The 9,819-nt window shown below is 42.6% G+C and overlaps 2 protein-coding genes across 3 annotated transcripts in view; both read left to right on the top strand.

The window, feature by feature from the left end:
- The window catches only part of btaf1 (BTAF1 RNA polymerase II, B-TFIID transcription factor-associated), a gene marked incomplete at its 5' end in the record, with an annotated part of 442,252 nt that overhangs the window by 57,472 nt on the left and 374,961 nt on the right, over positions 1-9,819 (top strand).
- LOC123983750 (adhesion G protein-coupled receptor A1) overlaps positions 1-9,819 on the top strand; it is a 61,387-nt gene that overhangs the window by 5,414 nt on the left and 46,154 nt on the right. The gene's annotated exons all lie outside the window — the stretch shown is intronic.

Below are 9,819 nucleotides of genomic sequence, written 5' to 3' on the forward strand. Positions count from 1 at the left end.
CCGACGACGTCCCCCTGTTCAAATTGATTTCATGAGGATAATACCAAAAGCGCAATGGCATCACATCGCCCAGTCGCTCCATAGAACCGCTGCGCCTGGTCCGCTTTTTTGGATGAAAAGAAATCCTCCGGATGTTTACCGAAGAGTGGGATTCGTTAGACTGGGAGGTCAGTTCTCAGTAGAGTATGAAAAGTGGTGTGCTTGAGATGTCGGTGCTTTCCGAGTTGCCTTTTTACCTGCATATTTTATGAAGCCGCTGTTCAATTCCGTTGTTGTTCGTGTGTGGAAATAAACTGGCTCGGAAAAAAGCCGCATAGGAATGATAAAGAGTGGGGTACAGGGGGAAAACGGCATTCAAAAGCGGCATGGGGTGCTCTGAGGGAGAGAGCGGGGTGTCTGTGGAGAATACTAAGCTGTTGTCAGATGGAGAGCAGATGTCAGATTGTCATTGTGCATGTATTTTTCTATCAAACACGGGCTTGGGGAGGCGCACCGTCTATGGGCACCTTCTGGCTGTCAGAATAAAGCGAGATCGGCAATTTTGTCTAATTCCCTGGCAGCAGATTTATTTGAACTTAAAGGCACGTCCGACTAGTAGAAGGTAGTCATAACGATGGTGAAAAGGGCGTCACAGGAACACATTATGGTCTTACGCGAGCGTTTGCGCCGGGGATTGCGCGTCTACTAATGCAGTCACCACACCCGCCTGGTCTCTGCAGTGCCCGAGAAAAGGACCCTTATTTACGGACTTGTGACATCATTCTCCTGTTGGCCTCATCTAAAATGCTGTATATATTACAACAATGACCCTTATAGCCTTGGATGGCTTCTGCAAGTACTAGACCTGTTGCATAATCTTTTCATGTCAAACTAGGAGTGGGATTGTTTATTACTGCCTGACTGCAAATTGACCATTTTTAATTTAATTTATTTACAAGTGAGGAACCTCCATCAGCAAAGCTCTCTCTTTTTTTTTTTAACTCAGCACTCAAATAAAGGCCCTGCTTTGGTGTTCCGTAGGAGAAAAAGGGAAACAAGTTGCAAAGTCTAAATGACCAAAGATAGACCGCTGCTGTGACAGTGTTATAAAAGGTGACAGTGGCTATTGCATTTCTTTGCAGTGTGAAGTATGTTTTGTACCCTCTCAGAAGTTACACCTGTATCTAATATGGCTGTATCACCTTCCTTGCTTCTAAATGATCCTGCTGAATTCCTTGTTTGATCAGCTGTCTGCAATATACAATGTAAGAATCCATCTCATGGTGCATCTGTGATGTTGAGCAAACTGACAGAAGGGTTAGCCACAAAGCATGACAGCTTTGAAAGATGAATACTGCAACAAAATTGTTTAAAAAGAAATTGGTGGTGGGGGTTGGGGGGGGCTCCGATGCCTGAAAGGCACAATGCAATATTCAATTCCTGTTGATCCAGACTCTTTCACATTCCGTTCTTATGGGCCTTGTGTGTGTGTGTGTGTGTGAACATGATTAGTCTACAAATAGCATGACAACCCAATACAATTGTCCCTAGGGACTGGGGGCAAGGATATAAAAAGTACTTTAATGAGAATATTTCTGACTTGGCTGCTAAAGAATTACATGGTAGAGAATCTCCCTCCCCTGACTTTGTGATCAGAATGCCAAATACCAGCATCTGTGTGGTAAAACTTACCAGCAACAGCCTCTAAAGCTTTTGTTTGGGCATTTATTATACCCCCAGCTGTGGATTTAGAAAATCATTCTATTCCGCAGGTCAATTTACTGACCTGTTACACAAAAAGTAGTGATACAGATTTGTGCTCTGAAGCTGAACTTCAAGCTGCCGGAAAACAGCCGTTCCAGATTTCAGCACCGGGGACAGTTCCCATGCATTTCCCCCCACCTCCCGCAGGCCTGTGTCTGTCTGAAGGGAGGGCTGAATCACTCGTTTACAGCAATGCAGCCTCATCATCTGTCTTCATCCCAGTGACAAGCCTCACCCCCCCACACCCCCTTTTTATCCTCCTCTTGAAGACACACCTCTTCTCTTCAACCACACTGTGTAGTGTATGTTGTTATTGTCTCTGTAGCAGCTAATTTCATTTATATATTTATTTATTCATTGAGGTGGGTTACAGGGATGAAGGAGATGTCTTTGATTGCTGCAACGCTCCACACTGTTTAATATGCAGGAGCAGACCTTTAGAACAAGAGATACACAGAAGGGGTGGCGGGTTTTTGTAAGTGTCCAATCATAACAAAGGCCCTAAGGCCATGGTCCAATGAGGGGAGAGAGCTATTCAGAGATGTATTCCCAAACACCTTACAGGATATAATGAATATGTGAAGTGGAGTAAATTCCTGCAAAAAAAGAGGCTCCTCTAGTGATGGATCTGCATCACAGTTACAGTAGAACAGGTGACGTGTTGGTTTAACAAGGAAGAGTCTCATACGGTGTGGATGGAATTGTTGATGAAGGCATCTGTATTTTTAAGTGGACAGTATTGGTTATTGTTGATAGTGGTTGGCGGGGAAGTGAATGAAAAAGAGAGAGTCAGAATAGTCCAGTCGTGAAAGAATAATTCAGATCCTTTACTGCAGTACCAGTACATTAATGTAATAATACTTCAAGTGAAGGTCCTGTATTCAAAGTCTCACTTAAGTACAAATACAGAAGTATTATCAGCAAACTGTACTTAAAGTAAGAATCCCCTGAGAAGGCATACCAAAAATCCCATCAGAGTTGCATTCAAGATCCACAATGCATTATATAGCAAACACATACATACAGTAGTTAAGCAAAGTACTTAAGTATATTTATACACATGCTGACTGCATATATACCACTGAAATTGTCTGAGTTGATGAGAAAATATTAGCATGGCCATTAGTGAGGCCAGTAAAAACAGAAATGATTTGGCCTCATTCAAGAATCAGATTACTTCTTAAATGAATTAAGAGAATTTGTCACATTCACCAATTTTGTTTAAAGCGTTCTTCTAGGTACAGTGGGGATTCACAAGTGGTCAAGGCCTGTTGTTTCTCCACAGCAAAAGCCACTAAATGTAACTTAAGAATTGTAATGCCTTAATCTGAATCAGCTTGGAGTTTAAATATGTTACTAAATCAACTGTAAAATGAATGCACATCACGACTTATCAGTGTGTTGTTAGTAGTTGTAGCTGTCATTTCCGTGCAAGTGTGTGTGTGAGTGTGAGTAACCTAGGTAATTGTCTTGTTGTTACATTAGCGGTGCTGACTGCTAGAGCTTACCCCTAACCCTAGACGTAGCACCATATAAGTGTGATTCGCATTTGGCATAACAATTTTGGCATTATAATTTCTTAGTCACATGGAAAAATACTGACTCACCAACAGCTTTCACACAGTCTCTGTCATACCTGACCTCACTTCTCATTCTAAGGCTTCATGGTCTCAGTAGGAGTATCTGCTGTTTCAAAAATCGCCAAACAGGCCACAATTCACTTGTCTTCGCTGCTGTAACTCCATCTTGAATCAAACCAACCAAGACAGGATCCCATCTTGATACATTAGTTCGCATTGGCTGAGTCTTCCACAGGCTCAATACCAGTGTGACGTTACTGCTGACTGCTGGAGCTCACCACAAGGTCTTTCTCCCATACAGAGGAACAAAATACAGTAGAATGACTGAGAGATCCATCCATCCTTTCTCCAAACCGCTCATTCTGATGACTGTGAGAACACAGAAATAATCAGGACGCACTTTATGAACAGTGTATCTCCTACACTGTCTACTGAATCACTGTTATTGTCCCTGGAAATGTTGTAACTTGGAGGAAATGAAGGATAAATGGATGGAAGGAGGGAGATAAAATTAGAAAGCTTTAAGTGCTTCAGCGTCATAGAGGAGATGCCAACTGGTAGTGATTACATTCTTAAAAAACAACATTTAAAGGGAGTTGTTGATTCAAATTCAGTCCACATTTGGTTTCTTCTTGTTTAGCAATTAGTGCTAATCCACACATACTGTAAGTTGTGCTGGATACGTGTTGCTAATCGAAAATGGCCTCCTGTCAACTCCTGTAGCTCGGAAGCAATATTTTCTTGTTTGTGGCTCATTTTCATTCTGTTTTTCAGAACGCAACCACAAAATTACGTGTCCTCATTAGTCTTTTGTCCACATCCTTGGTCAAGGCAGACATAATGAGACAACAAGCCAGTTTTCATCGTTCGGCCACGAGCAGTCTCGGGCTTCAGCGGGGTTAACTTTATCCTCATGCCCTTTTCTATCTCTGAGATATTTTCATACTAAAGGAGCTTTGGTTTGTGTGTTTAAGGAGATGAAGGGATTTACAGTGATAATAACGATGACCTGTTTAGATATGCAACCACGTATCACAGCACTGCACTGGCAGTTTCTGTTGACATGCATTGTAGTAGGAAGGGAAGAGGGAAGGAGTGATGACAGACTGTGATATCAACAGAGGGGGGGTGATGCCTTGAGGTTGTATGTAAGCTGATAGTGGATTAAAAAAGGAGGTTTGTTTTAGGGGAGCAGAGCACCATACAATACGTACGTCTGAGGGCGTACTCACACATGGCCCGGTTGCTCTGTATTGTGCCCGAGCACGATTGTCCCCCCTCCCCACTCTCCCGCTGGCCTATGCTCACACTGCGCCTAAACGATCCGAGCCGGAGCATGTTTATGCCATCACTCCAGTGTTTCCCATACAGTGATTGTTTGTGGCGACCCGCCACAGTACCAATGCTGACTCTACCACATTTTGTTATTTTTGTTTTTTTTTTACTAGGCCTATTTAAAAATCGTATTCGACTGCAGAGCATGCAGAGCACATATTCGCTCAGCGCCTCGTTCCCTCTCTCTCTCATGAACACAGCTACACACAACATAAAGCTGTCAATGTGGAGATCCACCTTAAAAAAGTAATTAGCAGGCATGTAAAGAGCCTAGTTAATAAGGATAGCTATGTTAACGTTAGATCCCAGCTGGGTTGTCGAGGTTAGCATGCCCCACCCCCACCCTGAGCCACTGGCTGTGGCTCAGGGTGGGGGTTGGAGAAGAGAAAGCGCTGTCTCTCGCACGGCATAGTGGCATATATTTACGAGATCTGTGCTCGGTTAGCGATCACACTACATGTGTATCATGCCGGAGTCGTACTTAACCATGCCCAGGCCCGCTGGAAGAGTTGAGCCTGGGCCCGGTTCAGCGTGCACTCAGCTGCAGTCTAATAGTGTTAAGGTCGTCTACTGTTTTCTCTGCTGCAGAGAAGATAAAGTTCTCCACCACAACGTCTCGCTACCATCCCACATCAGCAGAGCTTTGAAAAATAGTTCCCAGCGACTATCAAATAGCATTTTTGCTTGAAATGCCCATCCCTATTATTTACCAAACAGATGTGAGAGTAGCATTGAATTTCCCATCTAACACTCTGCGAAAAGGTGAATTGGTGTATTTCCCAAAATGTTAAACTTTTCCTTTGATTTTGGATACTGTTTTGGATTAACATGTTGGTAAAACCACAAGGGGGGCTATTTTTCATACTTAAAAATGTGAAATGTAATTTCTGTGGATGTGGAGTAAACCACAAATGTAACTGAAAGTAACCACATAGTTTTACAGAATATGACTAATCAGTAATGCATAATGTGTGTGTTCGTGTTGGTGGTAAGCTTCATCATAATTATGCAGCTTAAGCTAATTCTTTGAGTAAATGCTAATTATCTGCTGCCCACTTAGCATCATCTACCTCCCACCCTTTACCTCACTCGCAGTTGTTCCAAACGTGGCAGCTGACAGACGAGCAGTAATCCACCTCCATCCGCGAGTAGGCAGCCATGCAGCCTCCTCCCCAGTAGCTGACATCACCAGTTGCGCTGAGGCTTAGTTTTCTACTGTGTTGTGTGCACTTACTGCACATGAGTTGTGGTTTGGCTTAGGTTAATATTTAACAAATGCACTCATGTTCCATTTGTAAGCATTAAGTTAAATTTGATGTCGGGCATGATTACTTCCACACATGGGGATTGCTTTGTGTGTGTGTGTGTGTGTGTGTGTGTGTGTTTGTGTGTGTGTGTGCGTGTGAGGGAGCGTGTGTGCTTGCTGAAACCACATCGCCACTGCAGACTTTGTTCTGTTGCTACTGTTCTGATTTAACCTCTCAGTGTTTGCTGACTGCAGAGTTGCTTTGGTGTGAAAGCGGAAGGGTTGGGCTCATCCAACAGATTGCTGCTGGCCAATAACCTGACATGTGATGCATATTATATTCTCTCTGTCTAATGAGTGCAAAGCTCACAGACCACCATTTATTGCATCAACATCAACAGTTTTGCCCTGGCATTGCTGGAGTAAGCCAGTACTTATTATTGGACCTTTTCCCTGATGCTCTCTATTTTTAATGCAGTGCGTATCCCTCTTTTACCCTGGATACAAATTGCATTTCTTTAACCTATTGTTATTCAAATTATGTATGCTCCTCAGCTAAGTGTATGAAAGATTATAATAGTGCTGCTTGCAGCAGAAGGGATTGTTGCACTTAATGTGTCTGCGTGTGTAAAGAAAGTTAATAGGCTATTCGGTGGTCTCACAGTTTTGATGTTGTTTATATACAGTCACTGATTAATTGGCAGCCAAAACGGTGATACGTTTTTTTATAGCGAGGCAAACCGCTTGCTTGAAATGTAAAACTGTCCTTGCTGACAAGCAGTCTTTATGAAAGATAATGATGTAGTCACATTTTGATTTTATTTGCAAGTTGATGATTTTGGCACACATTTTCACAAACAATTAGTCAGATCTGAACACTTGGATGAGATATAGATGAGGTTTTTTATGGCAGTAGAGTGTGGACTCACATACATCTGCCGCAGAGTCTATGATTAGTCACAAGTGATTTAAATGAAACCGGTCCCGCTTGTCCTTTTGCGTCTGACATAGGCCATCTGACATACACGATTCATGTCCGGGAACACTGTCGGTACACAGTCTCAAACAGTATTCAAGCAAAGGGAAAAAAGGAAGTGTGTAATATGGCATCTGATCTGAAACTGTCCCCCCACCCCCTTCCACCTCTCTCACCAGCTGTTCCCTAGTCGACAGTGCGACCCTCTCTGAACCCAAGAGACAGCTTGGTAGAAATGAGGACATGCTGTGTAAACAGCCTCTATCTCTCTCTCTCTCTGTCTTTCTCTTTCCCTCTCTCTGCCTCTGTTTGAGTTTCTGTCACTGGCTTTCAATTGGGTTGCAGTATGTGTGCACTGCATTTAACTGAACCGGACAGCACCTCATTTGCACAATGCTGGACAGTCTAGACAAACACGTTAAGAGCTTGTTTATTTTTCTCTATTAGGGCAGTGCAGAAAGTGATCCAGCCCTGTGGCCAGCTAGATGTTTGGCTGGCTGGTTGTCTGCATGTCCACCTCTGTTGTCAGCCAAGATGGCAGCTCCCAGGATGCCCGCCTCTGCCAAGCCCTGATTAGCAAAAGTATATCAAAACAAAAACAGAAAAGGCTGAGGTTTGAAGGCAACAGTCAATTTCATAATAGACTAAACTCTTGCAAGTGGTTTATTATATTACCAGGACCTTTGACAGTTAACCTCATGGCCATATCATTCTCCTCAGCTTTCTACTCTTCAGCATATAAATCTACTGTAATGGTGTGGAGTGGCTGCTGCTACTGCTGCTGCTGCTGCTGCTGCTGCTGCTGCTGCTGCTGCTACTGCTACAGTTGGTTGCTAGGCTTGTAATTAGGGAGCAGTTATTGATGCAATGTGGCCCCATGTGCACTCCTAGGAGGAAGATGAGGACAGCAGAAAATGAGACTTGCGTAATTTGAAGGGGGAGCGATAACATGACGAAGGGGTCTATCTTTTGGCAAGGTCTATTAAGAATCCTTCAGATTTTTAGTCAGAGATCTCACAGTTTAGAATTTTTTTAAGGAATGGTATCAACATAACATTCACAGTTTTCAGGTTGGAATGTGTTCTCTTCATGGCTAGAGTGGTGGTGCCAAGGATTTGTTAGATTAGACTCAACCCTGCAAATTATTCACAATTTTCCATTTTTTCAATCATGAAGTACAAGACCAACTGATGATATCTGGAACAGACAGTTCCACAGACAGAGCACTTCATACTGGTGTGCTCTGATAGGACGCATCATAAGAACCATGCATTTAACAAGTAGTGAGCATGCTTAAAAATAATAACACAGGTGATACTATTTTTTTTTCTTTTGTCTACAAATTCAATAAAAAGACCAAAAACAACAGTGTGTTTATCCTTCTGACAAGTATTGTCTTTGTAGCCAAAGCCTGATATATCTTATTCCTCTATGCCATACAGCTCCATTGTTGTCCAAATACACCGTCCTGATCCTGTTAATACTAGCGTGTATTAATCCTAAGCCATAAATGATACTATTTACTCCTGTTCAAATGACATTTGCTAAAACGACAGCTGCTTTTGGATATTTCTGAGCCTTTAAAAACTTGAAAAAAAAATTTTTGACCAGTTTTCAAAGGTTTATGTTGTTTGTAGAAGCAAATGGGCTTGGGACTGATTGCTACAGACAAGCTGGGAAAGTAGGATCATTGTGGTTGTGGTCTTTTCATGGGATTTGTTGACAATACAAAAAATACTAAATAATGACTGCTTCATCCCTGAAGGAGGATTGGAACTGGACATTTTGTTTACTTCGGTCTTTGCTCACAGGGGGGTGGATCATACATCAACAGGGCTGTTTATGGGCCATGGCGATGGATGGTGGATGGGACAAGGTACAGCAGAGGGCTTAAAAGGTGGAAAAACTGCAGTAATGTGTAAGATAAAGCATCAAAAGTTTACTCAAGTCAAATATCTTTGTATAGCCCAGTATCACATGTAATGTCTCACAGGGATTTACAGGCCCAAGACAGCTGCAAGGAACTCCACAAACAACCTTAGTACATAAGGGAAAAAAGGAACCTCAGGAGAGTCTATTCAAAGAGAGATTCCTCCTTCTTGGACAGTGGGGTGTGCAACAGCTGCTGTAGGTGGAAACATGGTTATTAAAAGTGAACAGAAAATTGTAACGGTAAAACAGAAGAAACACAATGTGCAACAATTATATTTGAACAGTGTGAGCATAAATCTCTAATCAGATATAAGAAGTCCAATTAAATAAGCCTAAGGAAAGGGTCCAGCAAAGTGAGTCCAATGAAATAAGTCCATGACAGATCCAATATCAGTTATTTAAATTGTCCAAGGTGCCAGCTAGGTGGGGTCATTGGGCAGTTTGGAGTAGCAGCAAGATTGGGAAGCCTTAGCTCTTCCAAACACTCTGGATAGCTTTTTCTTGGTGCTTCAGGACACAACAACGTTAGCTTGATGGATCTCAATAGAGATTCTTTTAAAAGGGAAACATTGTTTTTATCTTCAGTATTATGTGGCATCGTATTTTGATGTCGGAGTGAATTACATGTCGATGGACGGGCCTTTGTGTCACTGTGTTTCAAATTCAAAGCTCACTTAAAAATCTCCTTTCTGAATTCCCATTCCGCACGGATGAGCGATGCACTCCGGTATCTAAGGTGAAAACTAATCTAGGCGTTGAAACTCCCTCCTTTTTCACTGTTCTGATGCTTTGCGTTTGCCTATCAAATGGCCCTAACCAGATGCAAACATGTAAATTGCCTACGGAGGAGATGGAGCGTCCACTTAGGGCTAAATGGCACAGACAGCTAAAACTGTCAGATGGTAAAATTGAACTGGGCTGAGATCACGGTGAGCAATCTGTAATCAAAAAAAAAAAAGGGGGGGGGGGGGGGAATGCATTTGGGTTGGGGGGGGGAAGGAGGGGGG

This window comes from Micropterus dolomieu, linkage group LG15 (assembly GCF_021292245.1).
Source record: "Micropterus dolomieu isolate WLL.071019.BEF.003 ecotype Adirondacks linkage group LG15, ASM2129224v1, whole genome shotgun sequence".
Classification (NCBI taxonomy): domain Eukaryota; kingdom Metazoa; phylum Chordata; class Actinopteri; order Centrarchiformes; family Centrarchidae; genus Micropterus; species Micropterus dolomieu.